Source organism: Ovis canadensis, chromosome X (genome assembly GCF_042477335.2).
Source record: "Ovis canadensis isolate MfBH-ARS-UI-01 breed Bighorn chromosome X, ARS-UI_OviCan_v2, whole genome shotgun sequence".
Classification (NCBI taxonomy): domain Eukaryota; kingdom Metazoa; phylum Chordata; class Mammalia; order Artiodactyla; family Bovidae; genus Ovis; species Ovis canadensis.
In genome coordinates this window covers 90,533,074-90,555,438 of record NC_091727.1, presented here as the reverse complement: position 1 = coordinate 90,555,438, position 22,365 = coordinate 90,533,074, and positions in this window count along the sequence as shown.

Below are 22,365 nucleotides of genomic sequence, written 5' to 3'. Positions count from 1 at the left end.
TGATGATGGCCAGTCTTACAGGTGTGAGGTGGTACCTCACTGTATTTTTGATTGGCATTTCTCTATCACTTCATGGGAAATAGATGAGGAACACTGGAAACAGTGTCAGACTTTATTTTTTGGGGCTCCCAAATCATTGCAGATGGTGACTGCAGCCATGACATTAAAAGACGCTTACTCCTTGGAAGACAAGTTATGACCAACCTAGATAGCATATTCAAGAGCAGAGACATTACTTTGTCAACTAAGGTCCATCTAGTCAAGGCTATGGTTTTTCCAGTAGTCATGTATGGATGTGAGAGTTTGACTGTGAAGAAAGCTGAGTGCCGAAGAATTGATGCTTTTGAACTATGGTGTTGGAGAAGACTCTTGAGAGTCCCTTGGACTGCAAGGAGATCCAACCAGTCCATTCTGAAGGAGATCAGCCCTGGGATTTCTTTGGAAGGAATGATGCTGAAGCTGAAACTCCAGTACTTTGGCCACCTCATGCGAAGAGTTGACTCATTTTGGAAAATACTTTGATCCTGGGAGGAATTGGGTGCAGGAGGAGAAGGGGACGACAGAGGATGAGATGGCTGGATGGCATCACTGACTCAATGGACCTGAATCTGAGTGAACTCCGGCAGTTGGTGATGGACAAGGAGGCCTGGCGTGCTGCGATTCATGGGGTCGCAAAGAGTCAGACACGACTGAGCGACTGAACTGAACTGAATAATTAATGGCATAGAGCATCTTCTCATGTGCCTGTTGTCTATCTGGATGTCTTCTTTGGAGAAATATCTATTTAGGTCTTCTGCCCATTTTTTGATTGGGCTGTTTTCTTTTTTAATATTGAGTTATATGAGCTGTCTCTATAAAAAGTCACACTTCTTAATAATTATTTTTGATAGAATGCAAGAGGCAGATTGTCATCCTTTCGTTGAAGACTTAGTCAAGACAATAATTCATGTCAAAACAGAATGTCAAAGATTCTCATAAATGAAGCTCAATTATCATATATGTGAAATATCTTTCCAATTATCAGATGAGTTATTTGTATTTCAGTAATAATACATTTAAATATATTTAAAATCTGGGCTTTCCTGGTGACTAATATGGTAAAGAATCCACCTGCATTGCAGGAAACTTGGGTTCAATCCGTGGCTTGGAGACATCCCATGGAGGAGGGCATGGCAATCCACTCCAGTATTCTTGCCTGGAGAATCCCCATGGACAGAGGAGCCTGATGGACTACAGTCCATGGGGTTGCAAAGAATTAGACATGTTTGAGCAACTAGGCACAGAGCACTTCTAGGAATTTTAAAATATCAGGACTAAATATAATCTGGGATAATAGTGGAGCTGAGATTGCAGAATACCCAGGAACTCTCTTAATTTTATTTCTTCACAAATATAGATAGTGATATATTGCATGTTTTACAAATCACTGGATCTTTCAAGTCATTTCATTAGAAAGAAAGTGTTCAATGTGATTGTTCTTCCTCATAATGTAAATTTCACTTATTAGGAATTTGATGTAGACTTTTTTTTCTCTAAAGAGATGCTGAATTTCTTAGGCAACAAAGACGTGCAGGATTAACCTCAATAAATGTGATATCTGCTAACAGAAATAGAAGATATTAAGAAGAGGTGGCAAGAATACACAGAAGAACTATACAAAAAATATCTTTATTACACAGATGACCATGATGTTGTGATCACTCACCTAGAGCCAGACATCCTGGAATGCGAAGTCAAGTGGGCCTTAGGAAGCACCACTACAAACAAAGCTAGTGGAGGTGAGGGAATTCAAGTAGAGCTATTTCAAATCCAAAAAAAAAATGATGCTGTGACAGTGCTTCACACAATATGCCAGCAAATTTGGAAAACTCAGCAGTAGCCACACGCCTGGAAAAAGTCAGTTTTCATTCAAATTACAAAGAAGGGCAATGCCTAAGAATGTTCAAACTACTGCACAATTGCACTCACTTCACACACTAGCAAAGTAATGCTCAAAATTCTCCAAGCCAGGCTTCAAGATTATGTGAACCATGAACTTCCATATGTTCAAGATTAATTTAGAAAAGGCAGAGGAGCCAGAGATCAAATTGCCAACATCCTTCGGATCATAGAAAAAGCAAGAGAATTCCAGAAAAACATCTACTTCTGTTTTATTGATTATGCCAAAGCCTTTGCCTATGCAGGTTATAAAAAATTGTGGGAAATTCTTCAAGAGATGGGAATACAGGACGACCTGACCTTTCTCCTGAGAAATCTGTATGCAGGTGAAGAAGCAAAGTTAGAATTGGACATGGAAAAACAGACTGGTTCCAAATTGGGAGAGGAGTACATGAAGTCTGTATATTGTCACCCTGATTATTTAACTTATATGCAGAGAACATCATGCAAAATGCTGGAGTGGATGAAGCACAAGCTACAATCAAGATTGCTGGGAGAAACACCAGTAACCTCAGGTACTCAGATGACACTACCCTTATGGCAGAAAGTGAAGAGAAACTAAATAGTCTCTTGATGAAAGTCAAAGAGGAGAGTGAAAAAGCTGGTATAAAACTCAGCATTCAGGGGGTGATACTAAGATGGTGGAGGAATAGGACAGGAAGACTGCTTTCTCCCTACAAATTCATCAAAAGAACATTTGAACGCTGAGAAAATTCCACAAAACAATTTATGAATGCTGGAAAAGGACATCAGGCACCCAGAAAGGCAGCCCATTGTCTTCCAAAGGAGGTAGGACAAAATATAAAAGATAAAAAGAGAGAAAAAAGAGGTAGGGATGGAGATCAGTCCTAGGAAGGGAGTCTTAAAAGAGGAGAAGTTTCCAAACCCCAGGAAACACTCTCACCAGCGGGTCTGTGGGGTGTTTTGGAATCTCAGAGGGCAACTTAACAGGGAGGAAAAATAAATAAATAAATAAACCCCACAGATTACATGTCTAATGGCAATTCCCAGCATTTCATCCACCACCAGCAAGCTGGGCTGAACAGGGAGGCTAGGGCTGCATTGCTTAGGGTAAGGACCAGGCCTGGATGCCCTGAGGACAATCTAAGGGAAATAACTTGAGATAAAAACCCAACTGTCTGAGAGCCAGAGAGAGAGAAAAAAAGAGAGAGAGGGAGAGACAGAGAGAGAGAGAAAACTATCCCACAAAAAGCCCTAAAGTAAGGCACTGCTGGGCCTGCTCACAGAACAAAGTACTGAGTGAATACCAGTGAATACCTGCTGTGGACTGGCCCATTCCTCGCCAGAGATAGGGAGGCAGGTGGGGGGCAGCTAGAGCTGGAAAAGGGCAATTTTGGCCCCAGAGAGGCGTCTTCTAACAAACTGCAAGCAGCCTCCCAGTTGCTAACCAAGACTTCTTGGGCTTCTGGATGGTTGACATCCACTGGGAGGGTCACAGCCAGCAATCAGCTCCCCAGAAGAGACACAAGACACAACTGAGACGGGAGCGCCAGCTGCCACCCAGGACTCCAAGCGGCTGGGATTGGGGAGGTGATAAGACTCACTCCCCACCTGGGGAGACTGAGCTTGCCAAGCCCTTGGTCACCTGAGCTGCTCGGAACTGGGACGGGCACAAAATGCAGGCCCAACCGAGTCTGTGCCTTTGTGGAGTACCCGAGAACCTGAACCTGATCAGCTTAGACCTGGGAAGTGCACACAACCCAGGGCCCACCTCAGACAGTTCCCCAGCAGAGCAATCTAGAGCCTGAGAAGTGTAGACTGGGAAAGCACATGCGCCATGAGCGGGAGCAAACCCAGTCCAGCTGAAACACTGTGAGCACTCCCCACACACGCCAGTGATATTTGTTTGCAGTGTTCCTCTCTCCCCACAGCATGAATGAACAAGTGAGCCTAAATGAGTGACCACCTTCTCCCCCTTGTGTCAGGGTGGGAATTAGACACTGAAGAGACCAGCAAACAGAAGAAGCTAAAATAAACAGAGGAAACTGCTTTGGAAGTGACAAGTGCAACAGATTAAAACCCTGTAGTTAGCACCAACTACATTAGAAGGGGCCTATAGATCTTGAGAAGTATAAGCCAGATCAAGGAACTATTTGAAACTGGACTGACCCCACACTGCCCACAACAACTCCAAAAAATTCCTAGATATACTTTTGCTGTTATTTTTTTAAATTATAAAATTGTTTTAAATTTTTTTTAATTTTTATTATTATATTTTTTAAATTTTAAAATCTTTAATTCTTACATGCATTCCCAAACTTACTCCTTTATTTTCATTTTTATAACCTACTATTACCTTGCAAAAAAATATCCTATTTTTAAAGCAAATTTCATATATATATTTTATCATTTTTGTAACCTTTTTTTAATTATATTTTTGAGAGTCTAGATTTTTAATCTTTGCTTTTTGGTATTTGTTATCAATGTTGTACCTTTAAAAACCCAATCTTAAATACCCATTTTTACTTGGAAGTGTGATTACTGGCTTGAATGCTCTCTCTCCCTTTTGACTCTTCTTTTTCTCTACCAGGTCGCCTCTATCTCTTCCCTCCCCCTTCTTTTCTGTACCTAACTCTGTGAATCTCTTTGTGTGTTCTGGGCTGTGGAGAACACTGAGGGAACTGATTATTGGCTGGATCTGTTTCTCTCCTTTTGCATCCCACTTTTCTCATGCTGGTCACCTCTGTCTTCTTCCTTTCCCTTCGCTTCTCTGTGTAACTTTGTGAACTACTCTGAGGGGTCCAGACTGTGGAGAGCACATAGGGAAGTGATTACTGGCTACCTTGCTCTTTCCCCTTTTGATTCCCCCACTTCTCCTCCTGGTCACCTCTGTCTTCCTCCTCCTTCTCTTCTCCATGTAACTTTGTGAACCTCTCTGGGTGTCCCTCACTGTGGAGAAACTTTTCATCATTAACCTAGATGTTTTATAGTCAGTGCTGTATAGATGAAGAAGTCTTGAGGCTACTGTAAGAATAAGGCTGAAAACCAGAGACGGGAGGCCTAAGTCCCAAACCTGAGAACTCCTGATGCCAGGAAATATTAATTGATAAGAGCACATCCAAAAGTCTCCATACCTACACTGAAACCAAGCACCACCCAAGAGCCAACAAGTTTCAGAGCAAGACATACTGCACAAATTCTCCAGCCACATAGGAACATAGCCCTGAGCTTCAATATACAGGCTGCCCAAACCCACTGACATCTCAAAAATCACGACCTGACACTTCATTGCACTCCAGAGAGAAGAAATTCAGCTCCACCCACCAGAACACCGACCCAAGCTTCCCTAACCAGGAAACCTTGATATGGCACCTGTCCAACCCCACCCACAGTGAGGAACCTCCAAAATAAAGAGGAACCACAAACTGCCAGAATACAGAAAGGTCACCTGAAACACAGCAAACTAAACAAGATGAAAAGGCAGAGAAATACTCAGCAGGTAAAGGAACAGAATAAATGCCCACCAAACCAAACAAAAGAAGAGGGAATAGGGAATCTACCTGAAATGAATTTAGAATAATGATAGTAAAAATGATCCAAAATCTTGAAAACAAAACGGAGTTGCAGATAAACAGCCTGGAGACAAGGATTGAGAATATGAAAGAAATTTTTAACAAGGACATAGGAAAAACAAAAAAGAGTCAATCAATAATGAATAATGCAATAAATGATATAAAAAACAATCTGGAGGGTACCAATGAGAGTAGACTAATGAAGGTAAAATATAGGATAAGTGAGGTAGAAGATAGAATGGTAGAAATAAATGAAATAGAGAGGGAAAAAAGGGAAAAAAAAGAATTAAAAGAAATGAGGACAACCTCAGAGACCTCTGGGACAATGTTAAATGCCCCAACATTCACATCATCAGAGTCCCAGAAGAAGACAAAAAGAAAGACCATGAGAAAATACTTGAGGCAATAATAGCTGAAAACTTCCCTAAAATGGGGAAGGAAATAGTCACCCAAGTTCAGGAAACCCAGAGAGTCCCAACAGGATAACCCCAAGGTGAAATCCCTCAAGGCACATATTAATCAAAATAACAAAGATCAAACATAAAGAACAAATATTAAAAGCAGCAAGGGAAAAACAACAAATAACACACAAGGGGATTCCCATAAGGATAACAGCTGATCTGTCAACAGAAATTCTTCAGGCCAGAATGGAATGACAGGACATATTTAAAGTAAAGAGAGAGAAAAACCTACAACCAAGATTACTGTACCCAGCAAGGATCTCATTCAAATATGAAAGAGAAATCAAAAGCTTTACAGACAAGCAAAAGCTGAGAGAATTCAGCACCACCAAACCAGCTCTCCAACAAATGCTAAAGGATCTTCTGTAGACAGGAAACACAGAAATGGTGTATAAACGTGAACCAAAAGCAACAAAGTAAATGGTAACGGGATCATAGTTATTAATAATTCCCTTAAATGTAAATGAGTTGAATACCCAACCAAAAGACAAAGCCTGGCTGACTAGATACAAAAACAAGACCCCTATGTATGTTGTCTACAAGGGACCCACCTCAAAACAAGGGACACATACAGACTGAAAGTGAAGGGCCGAAAAAAGTTATTCCATGCAAATAGAGACCAAAAGAAAGCAGGAGTAGCAATACTAATATCAGATAAAATAGACTTTAAAATAAAGGCTGTGAAAAGAAACAAAGAAGGACACTACATAATGATCAAAGGGTCAATCCAAGAAGAACATATAACAATTATAAATATATATGCACACAACATAGGAGCACAACAATATGTAAGACAAATGCTAACCAGTATGAAAGGGGAAATTAACAATAGCACAATAATACTGGGAGACTTTAATACCTACACTCACACCTATGGATAGATCAACTAAACAGAAAATTAACAGGGAAACACAAACTGATACAATGGACCTTAGATCTAATTGATGTCTATAGGACATTTCACCCCAACAATGAATTTCACCTTTTTTTCTCAAGTGCACATGGAAACGTCTCCAGAATATATCATATCATTGGTCATAAATCTAGCCTTGGCAAATTAAGAAAAAAAAAAAAAAGGAAATCATTCCAAGCATCTTTTCTGACCACAATGCAGTGAGATTAGATGTCAATTACTGGAGAAATACTGTTACAAATTCCAACATATGGAAGCTGAACAACACGCTGCTGAATAACCAACAAATCACAGAAGAAATCAAAAAAGAAATCAAAATATGCATAGAAACGAATGAAAATGAAAACACAACAACCCAAAACCTATGGGACACTGTAAAAGCAGTGCTAAGCTTCATAGCAATACAGGCTTACCTAAACAAACAAGAAAAATGTCAACTAAATAACCTAACTCTACACATAAAGCAACTAGAAAAGGAAGAAATGAAGAACCCCCAGGTTAGTAGAAGAAAAGAAATCTTAAAAAATAAGGCAGAAATAAATGCAAACAAACAAAACAAAACAAAAAGAGACCATAGCAAAAATCAACAAAACCAAAAGCTGGTTCTTTGAGAGGATAAATAAAATTGACAAACCATTAGCCAAACTCATCAAGAAACAAAGGGAGGAGAATCAAATCAACAAAATTAGAAATGACAATGGAGAAATCACAACAGACAACACAGAAATACAAAAGATCATAAAAGACTACTATTAGCAACTATATGCCAATAAAATGGACAACTTGGAAGATATGGACAAATTCTTAGAAAATTACAACTTCCCAAAACTGAACCAGAAAGAAATAGAAAATCTTAACAGACCCATCACAAGCATGGACATTGAAACTGCAATCAGAAGTCTTCCAGGAAACAAAGACCCAGGACCAGATGGCTTCACAGCTGTATTCTACCAAAAATTTAGAGAACAGCTAATACCTATCCTACTCAAACTCTTCCAGAAAATTGCAGAGGAAGGTAAACGTCCAAACTCATTCTATGAAGCCACCATCACCCTAATACCAAAACCAGACAAAGATGCCACAAAAAACAATGGCCAATATCACTGATGAACATAGACTCAAAAATCCTTAACAAAATTCTAGCAAACAGAACGAAAATAATAAAATACTTAGGATTATATCTGCCTAGAGAAACAAAAGATCTATATAGAAAAAGCTATGAAACACTGATTAAATACATCAAGGATGACACATATATGGAGAAATATACCATGTTCATGGATTGGAAGAATCAATATAGTGAGAATGAATACTACCCAAATTAATATACAGATTCAGTGCAATCCCTATCAAGCTGCCAATGGCATTTTTCACAGAAATAGAACAAATGATGTTACAATTTGTACGGAAATACAAAAAAACGCAAATAGCCAAAGCAATCTTAAGAAAGAAGAACGGAACTGGAGGACTCAACCTGCCTGACTTCAGGCTCTCCTACAAAGCCACAGTCATCAAGATAGTATGGTACTGGCACAAAGACAGAAATATAGATAAATGGAACAAAATAGAAAGCCCAGAGATAAATCCATGCACCTCTGAACACCTTATCTTTGACAAAGTAGGCAAGAATATACAATGGAGAACAGACAAATGTCTTTAACAGTGGTGCTGGGAAAAGTGGTAAACCACTTGTAAAGGAATGAAACTAGAACACTTTCTAACACCATACCCAAAATAAACACACAGTGGATTAAAGATCTAAATATAAGACCACAAACTATAAAACTCTTAGAGGAAAACATAGGCAAACACTCTCTGACATAAATCACAGCAGGATCCTCTATGACCTACCTCCCAACATAATGGAAATAAAAGTAAAAATAAACACATGTGACCTCATTAAACTTAAAAGCTTTTGCACAATGAAGGAAACTATAAGCAAGGTGAAAAGACAGCCTTCAGAATGGGAGAAAATAATAGAAAACAAAGCAATGGACAAAGAATTAATCTCAAAAATATACAAGCAATTCCTGCAGCTCAATTCCAGAAAAATAAATGACTCAATCAAAAAATGGGCCAAAGAACTAAACAGATATTTCTCCAAAGAAGACATTCAGATGGCTAACAAATGCATGAAAAGATGCTCAATATCACTCATTATCAGAGAAATGCAAATAAAAACCACAATGAGGTACCATCTCAAGATGGTCAGAATTGCTGCTATCCAAAAATCTATAAGCAATAAATGCTGGAGAGGGTGTGGAGAAAAGGGAAACACTGTCGGTGGGAATGCAAACTAGTATAGCCACTATGGAGAACAGTGTGGAGATTCCTTTAAAAAGCTAGAAATAGAACTGCCATATGACCCAGCAATCCCACTGATGGGCATACACACAAAGGAGACCAGAACTGAAAGAGACACGTGTATGCCAATGTTCAGTGAAGCACTGTTTATAATAGCCAGGACATGGAAGCAACCTAGATGTCCATCAGCAGACGAATGGATAAGAAAGCAGTGGTACATATATACAATGGAATATTATTCAGCCATTAAAAAGGATGCATTTGAATCAGTTCTAATGAGGTGAATGAAACTGTGGCCTATTATACAGAGTGAAGTAAGCCAGAAAGAAAAACACCAATAGAGTATACTAACGCATATACATGGAATTTAGAAAGATGGTAATGATAACTGTATATGTGAGACAGCAAGAGAGACACAGATGTATAGAACAATCTTTTGGACTCTTTGGGAAAAGGTGATAGTAAGATGATTTGAGAGAATCATTGAAACATATGTATTATATATGAAACAGATCACCAGTCCACGTTTGATGCATGAGACAGGGTGCTCAGGGCTGGTGCACTGAGATGACCCAGAGGGATGCGATGGAAAGGGAAGTGGGAAGGGGGTTCAGGATTATGAAAACATATACACCCATGTCTGGTTCATGTCAATATATGGCAAAGCCACTACAATATTGTAAAGTAATTAGGCTCCAATGAAAATAAACTTAAAAAACAAATTTAAAAAATTCCAATACAGTATTGTAAAGTAAAATAAAGTAAAAATAAAAATTAAAAAAAAAAAAAACTCAACATTCGGAAAACAAACAAACAAACAAAATAACTAACATCATGGCATCTGGTCTCATTCAGTTAAGTTCAGTTCAGTACAGTCATTCAGTGGTGTCCGACTCTTTGCGACCCCATGAATTGCAGCATGCCAGGCTTCCCTGTCCATCACCAACTCCCGGAGTTCACCCAAACTCATGTCCATCCAGTCGGTGATGCCACCCAGCCATCTCATCCTCTGTCGTCCTCTTTTCCTCCTGCCCTCAATCCCTCCCAACATCAGAGTCTTTTCCAATGAGTCAACTCTTTGCATGAGGTGGCCAAAGTATTAGAGTTTCAGCTTCAGCATCAGTCCTTCCAAAGAACATCCAGGGCTGATCTTCAGAATGGACTGGTTGGATCTCCTTGCAGTCCAAGGGACTCTCAAGAGTCTTCTCCAACACCACAGTTTAAAAGCATCAATTCTTCGGTGCTCAGCTTTCTTATAGTGCAAATCTCACATCCATACATGACCACTAGAAAAACCATAGCCTTGACTAGATGGACCTTTGTTGGCAAAGTAATATAGCTGGTTTTGAATACGCTATCTAGGTTGGTCGTAACTTTCCTTCCAAGGAGTAAGTGTCTTTTAATTTCATGGCTGCAATCACCATCTGCAGTGATTTTGGAGCCCCCCAAAATAAAGTCTGACACTGTTTCCACTGTTTCTCCATCTATTTCCCATGAAGTGATGGGATCAGATGCCATGATCATTACTTCATGGCAAATAGATGGGTAAACAATTGAGACAATGAGAGACTTTATTTTCTTGTGCTCCAAAACCTTGTTTATGCTGACCGTAGCCTTGTAATTAAAAGACCCTTGCTCCTTGTTAAAAACGCTATGACCAAGCTAGACAACATATTAAAAAGCAAAGACATTTGACTATGTGTATCACAATAAACTGGAAAATTCTGAAAGAGGTGGTAATAACAGACCACCTGACCTGCCTCTTGAATAATCAATATGCAGGTCAGGAAGCAACAGTTAGAACTGGACATGGAACAACAGACTGGTTCTAAATATGAAAAGGAGTATGTCAAGACTATATATTGTCACCCTGCTTATTTAATTTATATGCAAAGTACATCATGAGAAACATTGGGCTGGAAGAAGCACAAGCTGGAATCAAGACTGCCGGGAGAAATATCAATAATCTCAGATATGCAGATGACACCACCCTTATGGCAGAAAGTGAAGAGGAACTAAAAAGCCTCTTGATGAAAGTGAAAGAGGAGAGTGAAAAAGTTGGCTTAAAGCTCAACATTCCGAGAACTGAGATCATAGCAACTAGTCCCATCATCTCATGGCAAATAGATGGAGAAACAGTGGAAGCAGTGGCAGATGGTGATTAGGGCCATGAAATTAAAAGACACTTACTCCTTGGAAGGAAAGTTATGACCAACCTGGATAGCATGTTAAAAAGCAGAGACATTACTTTGCCAACAAATGTCCATGTAGTCAAGGCTATGGTTTTTCCAGTGGTCATGTATGGATGTGAGAGTTGGACTCTGAAGAAAGCTGAGCACCGAAGAATTGATGCTTTTGAACTGTGGTGTTGGAGAAGACTCTTGAGAGTCCCTTTGACTGCAAGGAGATCCAACCAGTCCATTCTGAAGGAGATCAGCCCTGGGTGTTCTTTGGAAGGACTGATGCTAAAGCTGAAACTCCAATACTTTGGTCACCTCAAGCAAAGAGATGACTCATTGGAAAAGACCCTGATGCTGGGAGGGATTAGGGGCAGGAGGAGAAGAGGATGACAGAGGATGAGATGGCTGGGTGGCATTACTGACTTTATGGACATGAGTTTGGGTGAACTCCAGGAGTTGGTGATGGACATGGAGGCCTGGCGTGCTGCAATTCATGGGGTCGCAGAGAGTCAGGCATGACTGAGTGACTGAACTGAAGTGAACTGAAATGAGATATTGAAGGTTTGTCATATGTATGTGTGTTTGTGTGTGTGCACACACTTGTGTGCTATGTGCTCATTCATGTCCAACACTTTCGGGACCCCATGGACTGTAGCCCACCAGGCTCTTCTGTCCAAGGGCTTTCTCAGGCAAGAATACTGGAAAGGGATCCTTCTCCAGGGCATCTTACTGACCCAGGGATCGAAACCACGTCTGCTGTATTGGCAGACATATTCTTTACTACTCTGCTGAGGGAAACTCAAGAAAGCAGAGTGAAATGAAAATTAACAAAATCAGTTTGAAAATTCAATGAGGCAAAATAATTTATAATTATCGAGTAAAGCTTAATGTACTTTTATGGTTTGTTTGTCTTCTGTATGATTATTTATTTTTCTATAGATAAACATTATATCTTGCAATTAGATTTATATAACTGCTCAGGTTCTCACTTCATTCTGTGGGGTTTCTTCCAAAAGGTCTAACTCGATGTTAACTTCTTCTTTTTCTTTTTTTTTTAATTCAGGAGTTTTTCTGATCCCGGTAAGCTCTTCAACCGTTAAAGTTCCATTGAATTGTTTTCAACGTTATCTCCTATATAAATTGAGAGAATTTAAATACTCTTGGAAATTATAAGGTTAAATTGTTGGCATCAATAGAAATAAATACTTTGAAAGAGCTAGTGAGGAATCTAAATATAACCATAGTTCAAATCTTATGATAATGAAGCAGTTTTTTAAGAAAAATAATATCACAGTCTGACCAAAAGGCAATTTTAGCCGTGATTTCCATAACATATTGGGATGAAGTTTCCTGTCCCATTAAAAGTGAATTAAAATTAAGTCATTAAATTATCAATATAATAATGATGTTCAAATAGCTTGATGCTTTGAGAAATACAACAGTAAAAGTAATATTGTGTTATGTATTAATCATATCAGGAAGAAAATTAAATTATAAATCATGGACCTACTCTCTAATTAATATAATGTGGCCATGTTGCAGATACACAACAAATTCCAATCTCCAATCTATATATTCAGCCTAATTGGATAAGTCAGACGTGTTTATCTTGGTAAGATCACAATAAAGATTTTTCAAAACTGAAATCAATCCTAATTTTTTGGGCAACTAATTTAATAAAAAGTTATCCCAAAATATGTACTATCATTAAATTCCCCTTTCTAAGAAGTTTACTGAGATCCAGGGTTTTATACTAAAGTAGGGAATGGGGTAACCTTAGAGGGTCTGCCTTTCTGGAGAAGTCACATGACTGAAATGGTCCCAGCTGTGGGGGAGACTGCAGAGGCAAGGCCTGTCAGAGTATACTTGTCATTCCTAAGGATTTAATGTTAAAATGTGTAGTTATTAAGAATATAAATATACAGAATGGAATGCATGTTGTTGTTCAAGATATCTTTGACCTTTATACAGTATGAATATTTTGATAGTGGAAATTTCCATCATTTTATGTAACTTTGTCAGTTGTCTTTTACTTTATTGGATACAACGTAGGTAATCAGTTGTAATGCATAGTGATTTTGAAGACAGACGGATTTCTATCACCATTATTGCATTTATTAACCATGTAATCCTGAGTAACCTTGACCAACTGGGTCTTCAATTTGCTATCTTTGCAACAAGAATAACAATACGTACATCACATCAAAAGAGATAAGGCACATACAATGTCTAACGGAGTGCTAGCATATATAAAAGACTCAAAAATGTTAGCAATTGACTTTTAAAGAGGTTACTGTAATGTCTTTTACCACTGGGTGAGTTATCCACCCCCTTCTCCTTTCTCTCTACATCAACCTGAAATTGCCATTCCCAGAATCACTTGCCTCCACCATTCTGGGTTATATTATCCTTCTTCTAGCCACTCACATTGGCCACCTGATCTAAGAGCCAACTCATTGGACAAGACCTTGATGCTGGGTAAGATTGAAGGCAGGAGAAGAGGACGGTAGAGGATGAGATCATTGGTAGGCGTCACCAACTCAATGGACATGAATTTGAGCAAACTCTGGGAGACAGTGAAGGACAGGGGAGCCTAGCATGCTGCAGTCCATGGGGTCGCAAAGAGTTGGACATGGCTGAACAACTAAACACCAACAAAGCCGCTCACATGAGATTTGGGATGTGAACTAGAAAGAGAAGTCATTATTCTCTGTTGGCATGTGTGGGCAGAAGTTTAGAAATTGGCAGCCTCTGGATCGTCTTCAGGGTTGAAAGCAGATGAAATCATTGGTGGTGTTGGGGTCCTAGTAACCACTCTTTTTCCAGATTTCCTTAAAAAATCAGCTATAGCCCTCTTTTCTCCCCTAGGCTTTCAATAGGTGCATAAGCCTCTAAATCCCTATATTTGCTCAGAGTACCTAGGATAGCTAGTGTTCTCATGACAGAACTCTGGAAGATTCTTCAAAGACACCGTTGACCTTCTAGTTGTGTCTCCTGATGGTTAGTGCCATGACCTTTCTGTTGAGCTTGATGATGTTGCTATTTCGCTTCTTTGACTGGTTTCTGGCCACTGCTTAGCATGAGCTTATGTGAGAGCCTTTTTCTTTAGTCTCTTCTTAAATATTTTTGCAGCCCTGAGTTCCATTCTTGAGTCTTCTTTTACTGTAAGCATTATCCTTATGTCATTATCCACTCGCTCACTATCTCAAGAATCTGCATCTCTCGCTCACAAAAAAATTTAAATAAATGCGTAAATGAAGTAGAGAAAGAAAATTGAATAGAAAGAGGAGTGTACCTTTAATATACATTATTTTAAATGAGTGTATTCATCCTATCTACAGGAAGGAGAACACCTAAATTCTAGAGTTATTTTAATCATATTTGGAAGGTTCAATTTGCTGAAAATATTTCTAGTGAGGAAAAATGTAACCAAATAAAGATGTTGATTTCAGGAAGCTAAGAGGAAATTTTAGCTTTTAAGGAATCATAGAAGAATGTGTTTTCTAACTCAACTTGCTATTCTTGAGGATTAATAACAGATAATGACAGCCGAGGGTGAACAAAGTAGACCCTTCTGTAATGTTACTTTACCAAAAGATAGCATTCACCCTGACAAATTAGTACCCTTGTCAAAAGCAATCCATGATCATGTAAGATGGGGATTTTCAAATTGGGATATGAGGAACTCTAGGGTTCCAGGTATCTGCCCAAGTATTCTAGGCAGAATTCTAAAATGTCTTCGAAGATTCTCATCTCCTAATATATGTGCCCTGTGGAATCTTTGAAACTTTGAACATGATTTGTTACCAGTCCTGTATTTAGGTTATGTTATATGCCACAGCCAACTTTGTTAAGGGAGGTGGTCTAGATGGGGCCAACCTAATTATGTTAGCACTTTATATATGGATCTTATTGGTCAGAGAGGCGCTCCTGCTAGTCTGGAAAAAAGCAAGCAGCCTTATTGTGACCTACAAAGTTCCATGTGTCAAACCACCCTAGGTTCAGAATTCTTGAAGCCAGGAGCTGCAGGGAATGGTAAATGGGGAGGGATGGTCAAAGGGAACAAAGTTTTAGTCATACAAGATGTATAACTTCTGGAGATCTACTAATGACCATAGTGCCTGTAGCTAACAAAATTACATTGTATACTTAAAATTTGCTAAGATGATAAATTTTGTTGAGTTCTTACCACAACATACACACACACACACACACACACACACACACACACACACAAATAACAGCAATAAAACAGGCAAGAGGAAACCTTGAGAAGGAATGGATGTGTTTATGACCGAGATGGTGGTGATGATTTAACAAGCATATCTTATCCCCAAATTCATCTAGTTGTGTACATTAAATAAGTACAGCTTTGTATGTGTCAATAAATCAATAAAGCAGTTTAAAAAATGCATTGAAAAGAACCGTAGAGGCACCCCAAGTATGTGCCAAGCCATTGGGAATAATGTCTGAGTGGTGTGCCTATGGAGTTTCCAAGTGTTTCCATCAATAGCTGCCATAAGAGTGACACCACTCTTATGGCAGAAAGTGAATAGGAACTAAAACACCTCTTGATGAAAGTGAAAGAGGAAAGTGAAAAAGTTGGCTTAAAGCTCAACATTCAGAAAACGAAGATCATGGCATCTGGTCCCATCACTTCATGGGAAATAGATGGGGAAACAGGGCAAACAGTGTCAGACTTTATTTTCTTGGGCTCCAAAATCAATGCAGATGGTGACTGTAGCCTTGAAATTAAAAGATGCTTACTCCTTGGAAGAAAAGTTATGACCAACCTAGATAGCATATTCAAAAGCAGAGACATTATTTTGCCAACTAAGGTCCATCTAGTCAAGGCTATGGTTTTTCCAGTAGTCATGTACGGATGTGAGAGTTGGACTGTGAAGAAAGCTGAATGCTGAAGAATTGATGCTTTTGAACTGTGGTGTTGGAGAAGACTCTTGAGAGTCCCTTGGACTGCAGGGAGATCCAACCAGTCCATTCTGAAGGAGATCAGCCCTGGGATTCCTTTGGAAGGACTGATGCTAATGCTGAAACTCCAATACTTTGGCCACCTCATGCAAAGAGTTGACTCATTGGAAAAGACTATGATGCTGGGAGGGATTGGGGGCGGGAGGAGAAGGGGACGACAGAGGATGAGATGGCTGGATGGCATCACTGACTCGATGGACTTGAAGAAGTCTGAGTGAACTCCGCGAGTTGGTGATGGACAGGGAGGCATGGTGTGCTGCAATTCATGGGGTCGCAAAGAGTCAGACACGACTGAGAGACTGAACTGAACTGATCTGAACTGATGACTGTTTTCATGCTACAGTGGCAAAAGTGAAGAGTTGCAACAGAGATTACATGGCCAACAAATTTGAAAATACTTGTCCATTTTCCTGTTACATTTACAGAAAAAGTTTGCTAACCCTGGAACAAGATTCTGTGATAATAATAAATTTGAGAATTCCTGAATAAAGTAACCATAATCATTGCAAACATAGAAGAAAGAAACATGCCTATGATTTTGGATGAATACTAGAGAGACTAAGATTTCAAGTGTCTATTATTGGAAGGTTTTGACCTGAAAGCCATTTTAGCTTTATTCTACTCTTAGGTATAACCACCATATCCTCTAAATACTATCTTGCTTGCATTTATCCATAAGCACAATACATGCTGCCTCAAATCTTACAACAATTACACATATTTAATATGTATTTTCAGAAATTATCTGTTCCGCACTCCCCTGGAATCACTCTACAGGGCATTGAGGGCTACCCAGTCTGATTTTGCAGTGTATGTTTTGCTTTTAGGTGGACATGCAGATTTCAATATTGATATGGAATTGTGTTAAGTCTATCTATAAATCTGTATTTTCAGGCTTAACACAATTCCATGTCAACACTGAAATCTGCATGTTCACCTAAAAGTGAGTGAGAACTTTAAACATGACTGTATCTAAATGAAACCAAAATAATTCAAAACTGAACAATTTTACTTGTATTTTCTAGATGCATGAGTAAGTAACCTAGATGAGTGAATCACATATCTAGACAATTAAAAGAACTTCTTATTTCTTTCAGCCTATTCAGTATGTTGCAGATCCAGTCTTTATCCAGCAATAAGGGATATATCAGAGGAAATCAAAATAGAGTAGTGAGTAGAACTGATGTTGTTGTTGCTCAGTCGTCCTGTTGTGTCTGACTCTTTGTGATGCCATGGACTGCAGCATGCCAGGCCTTCCTGTCCCTCACCATTTCCCAGAGTTTGCACAAGTCCATGTTCACTGCATCAGTGATGCCATCCAACCATCTCATCCTCTGATTCCCTCTTCTCCTTCTGCCGTCAATCTTTCCCAGCATCACAGAGTTTTCCAATGAGTCATCTGTTCGCATCAGATGACCATCAAAAAACTAGAGCTTCAGCTTCAGCATCAGTCTTTCCAGTGATTACTCAGGTTTGATCTCCCTTAGATTGGTTTGATCTCCTTGCTGCCCAAGGGACCCTTAATAGGCACCACAATTCAAAGGCATCAGTTCTTTGAGGTTCTTCCTTCTTTACACTCCAGCTCTCAAAACTGTACGTGATCACTGGGAAGACCATAGCCTTGACTATACGGATCTCTGTTGGCAAAGTAATGTCTCTACTTTTCAATACACTGTCTAGATTTGTCATTGCTTTCCTGCCAAGAAGCATTCATCTCATTTCATGGCTACAGTCACCGTCCACAGTGATTTTGTAGCCCAAGAAGAAGAAATCTGTCACTACTTCCACCTTTTCCCCCTTCTATTTGCCGTGAATTAATGGGGCTGGTTGGGGCATAGACTTAGATTACTGTGATATTGAATGGTTCGCCTTGGAAATGAACACAGATCATTCTGTCGTTTTTAAGATTGCATTCAAGTACTGCATTTTGGACTCTTTTGTTGACCATGATGGCTGCTCCATATCTTCTAAGGGATACCTGCCCACAGTAGTAGATATAATGGTCATCTGAGTTAAATTCACCCATTCCAGTCCATTTTAGTTCGCTGATTCCTAGAATGTCAACGTTCACTCTTGCCATCTTCTGTTTAACCACTTCCAATTTGCCTTGATTCATGGACCTAACATTCCAGGTTCCTATGCAATATGGCTCTTTATAGCATCAGACCTTGCTTCTATCACCAGCCATATCCACAGCTGGGTATTGTTTTTGCTTTGGCTCCATCCTTTCACTCTTTATGGAGTTATTTCTCCACTGATCTGCAGTAGCATATTGGGTATCTAATGACCTGGGGAGTTCTTCTTTCAGTATCCTATAATTTTGCCTTTTCATACTGTTCATGGGGTTCTCAAGGCAAGAATACTGAAGTGGTTTGCCATTCCCTTCTCCAGTGGACTACATTCTGTCAGACCTCTACACCATGACCCGCCTATCTTGGGTGGCCCCACAGGGCATGGCTTATTTTCATTGAGTTAGACAAGGCTGTAGTCCTAGTGTGATTAGATTGACTATAGTTTTCTGTGAGTATGGTTTCAGTGTGTCTGTCCACTGATGCCATCTCACATGCTAGTAAAGCAATGCTCAAAATTCTCCAAGCCAGGCTTCACCAATACATGAACCATGAACTTCCAGACGTTCAAGATGGTTTTAGAAAAGGCAGAAGAACCAGAGATCAAATTGCCAACATCCAGTGGATCATGGAAAAAGCAAGAGAGTTCCAGAAAAACATCTATTTCTGCTTTCTTGACTATGCCAAAGCCTCTGACTGTGTGGATCACAATAAACTGTGGAAAATTCTGAAAGAGATGGGAATACCAGATCACCTGACCTGCCTCTTGAGAAACCTATATGCAGGTCAGGAAGCAACAGTTAGAACTGGACATGGAACAACAAACTGGTTCCAAATAGGAAAAGGAGTATGTCAAGGCTGTATATTGTCACCCTGCTTAATTAACTTATATGCAGAGTACATCATGAGAAACGCTGGGCTGGAAGAAGCACAAGCTGGAAACAAGACTGCCGGGAGAAATATCAATAACCTCAGATATGCAGATGCCACCACCCTTATGGCAGAAAGTGAAGAGGAATTAAAAAGCACCTTGATGAAAGCGAAAGAGGTGAGCAAAAAAGTTGGCTTAAAGCTCAACATTCAGAAAATGAAGATCATGGTATCTGGTCCAATCACTTCATGGGAAATAGATGGGGAAACAGTGGAAACTGTCAGACTTTATTTTGGGGGGCTCCAAAATCACTGCATATGGTGACTGTAGCCATGAAATTTAAAAGACGCTTACTCCTTGGAAGAAAAGTTATGACCAATCTAGATAGTATATGCAAAAGCAGAGACATTACTTTGCCAACAAAGGTACGTCTAGTCAAAGCTATCATTTTTCTAGTGGCCACGTATGGATGTGAGAGTTGGACAGTGAAGAAAGCTGAGCACTGAAGAATTGATGCTTTTGAACTGTGGTGTTGGAGAGGAACCCTGAAAGTCCCTTGGACTACAAGGAAATCCAACCAGTCCATTCTAAAAGAGATCAATTCTGCGTGTTCTTTGGAAGGACTGACGCTAAAGCTGAAACTCCAATACTTTGGCCACCTCATGCTAAGAGTTGACTCATTGGAAAAGACTCTGATGCTGGGAGTGATTGGGGGCAGGAGGAAAAGAGGACGACAGAGAATGAGATGGCTGGATAGCATCACCGACTTGATGGATGTGAGTTTGTGTGAACTCCGAGAGTTGGTGATGGACAGGGAGGCCTGATATACTGCCATTCATGGGGTCGCAAAGAGTCGGACACGACTGAGAGACTGAAATGAAATGAACTGAATGTGGCTGGATGACATGATCTTAGTTTTGTTTTTTTGTTGTTGTTTTTTTTTAAATATTTAGTCTTAAATCAGCTCTTTGACTCTCTTCCTTCACCCTCATCAAGAGACTCTTAGTTCCTCTTTGCTTTCTGCAATTAGAGTGGTATCATCCACTTATCTGAGGTTGCTGATATTTCTCCTGCCTATTTTGATTCTGGCTAGTAAATAATCCAGCCTGGCATTACTCATAATGTGCTCAGTGTACAGGTTCAACAAACAGGGTGACCGAAGACAGCCCTGTTGCACTCCTTTCTCAATCTTAAACTGATCAGTTGTTTCATACAGGGTTCTTTTTTTAATATAAATTTATTTATTTTAATTGGAGGTTAATTACAATATTGTATTGGTTTTGCCATACATCAACATGAATCCACTACAGGTTCCCCATCCTGAACCCCCTCCCTCCTTCCTCCCCGTACCATCCCTCTGGGTCGTCCCAGTGCACCAGCCCCAGCATCCAGTATCATGCATCAAACCTGGACTGGCAATTCATTTCACATATGATATTATACATGCTTCAATGCCATTCTCCCATCCTCTCCCTCTCCCACAGAGTCCAAAAGACTGTTCTATACATGTGTGTCTCCGTTGCTGTCTCACATACAGGGTTATCATTACCATCTTTCTAAATTCCATATAATGCGTTAGTATACTGTATTGGTGTTTTTCTTTCTGGCTTATTTCACTCTATAAAATTGGTTCCAGTTTCATCATCCACCTCACTAAAACTAATTCAAATGTATTCTTTTTAATGGCTGAGCAATATTACATTGTGTATATGTACCGTGGCTTTCTTATCCAATCATCTGCTGATGGATATCTAGGTTGCTTCCGTGTACTGGCTATTATAAACAGTGCTGCGATGAACATAGGAGTACACGTGTCTCTTTCCATTCTGGTTTCCTCGGTGTGCATGCCCAGCAGTGGGATTGCTGGGTCATCAGTTCAGTTCTGTTCAGTTCGTGTTCGACTCTTTGCGACCCCATGAATCGCAGCACACAAGCCTCCCTGTCCATCACCAACACCCGGAGTTCACTCAGACTAGTGTCCATCGAGTCAGTGATGCCATCCAGCCATCTCATCCTCTGTCATCCCCTTCTCCTCCTGCCATCAATCCCTCCCAGCATCAGAGTCTTTTCCAGTGAGTCAACTCTTTGCATGAGGTGGTCAAAGTACTGGAGTTTCAGCTGTAGCATCACCCCTTCCAAAGAAATCCCAGGGCTGACCTCTTTCAGAATGGACTGGTTGGATCTCCTTGCACTCCAAGGGACTCTCAAGAGTCTTCTGCAACATCACAGTTCAAAGGAATCAATTCTTCAATGCTCAGTCTTCTTCACAGTCCAACTCTCACAACCATACATGACCACTGGAAAAAACATAGTCTTGACTAGACGGACGTTGGTTGGCAAAGTAATGTCTCTTCTTTTCAATGTGCTATCTAGGTTGATCATAACTTTTCTTTCAAGGAGTACGTATCTTTTAATTTCCTGGCTACAGTCACCATCTGCAGTGATTTTGGAGCCAAAAAAAAAAAAAAAAAGTCTGACACTGTTTCTACTGTTTCCCCATCTATTTCCCATGACGTGATGGGACTGGATGCCATGATCTCCGTTTTCTGAATGTTGAGCTTTAAGCCAACTTTTTTGCTCTCCTCTTTCAGTTTCATCAAGAGGCTTTTTAGTTCCTCTTTACTTTCTGCCATAAGGGTGGTGTCATCTGCATATCTGAGGTTATTGATATTTCTCCCGGCAATCTTGATTCCAGTGTGTGTTTCTTCCAGTCCAGCATTTCTCATGATGTACTCTGCATATAAGTTAAATAAGCAGGGTGACAATATACAGCCTTGACGCACTACTTTTCCTATGTGGAACCAGTCTGTTGATCCTCTCCAGTTCTAACTGTTGCTTCCTGACTTGCATATAAATTTCTCAAGAGGCAAGTCAGTTGGTCTGGTATTCCCATCTCTTTCAGAATTTTCCACAGTTTATTGTGATCCACACAGTTAAAGGCTTTGGCATAGTCAATAATGCAAAAGTAGATGTTTTTCTGGAACTCTCTTGCTTTTTCCATGATCCAGCAGATGTTGGCAATTTGATCTCTGGTTCCTCTGCCTTTTCTAAAACCAGCTTGTACATCAGGAAGTTCACGGTTCACATATTGCTGAAGCCTGGCTTGG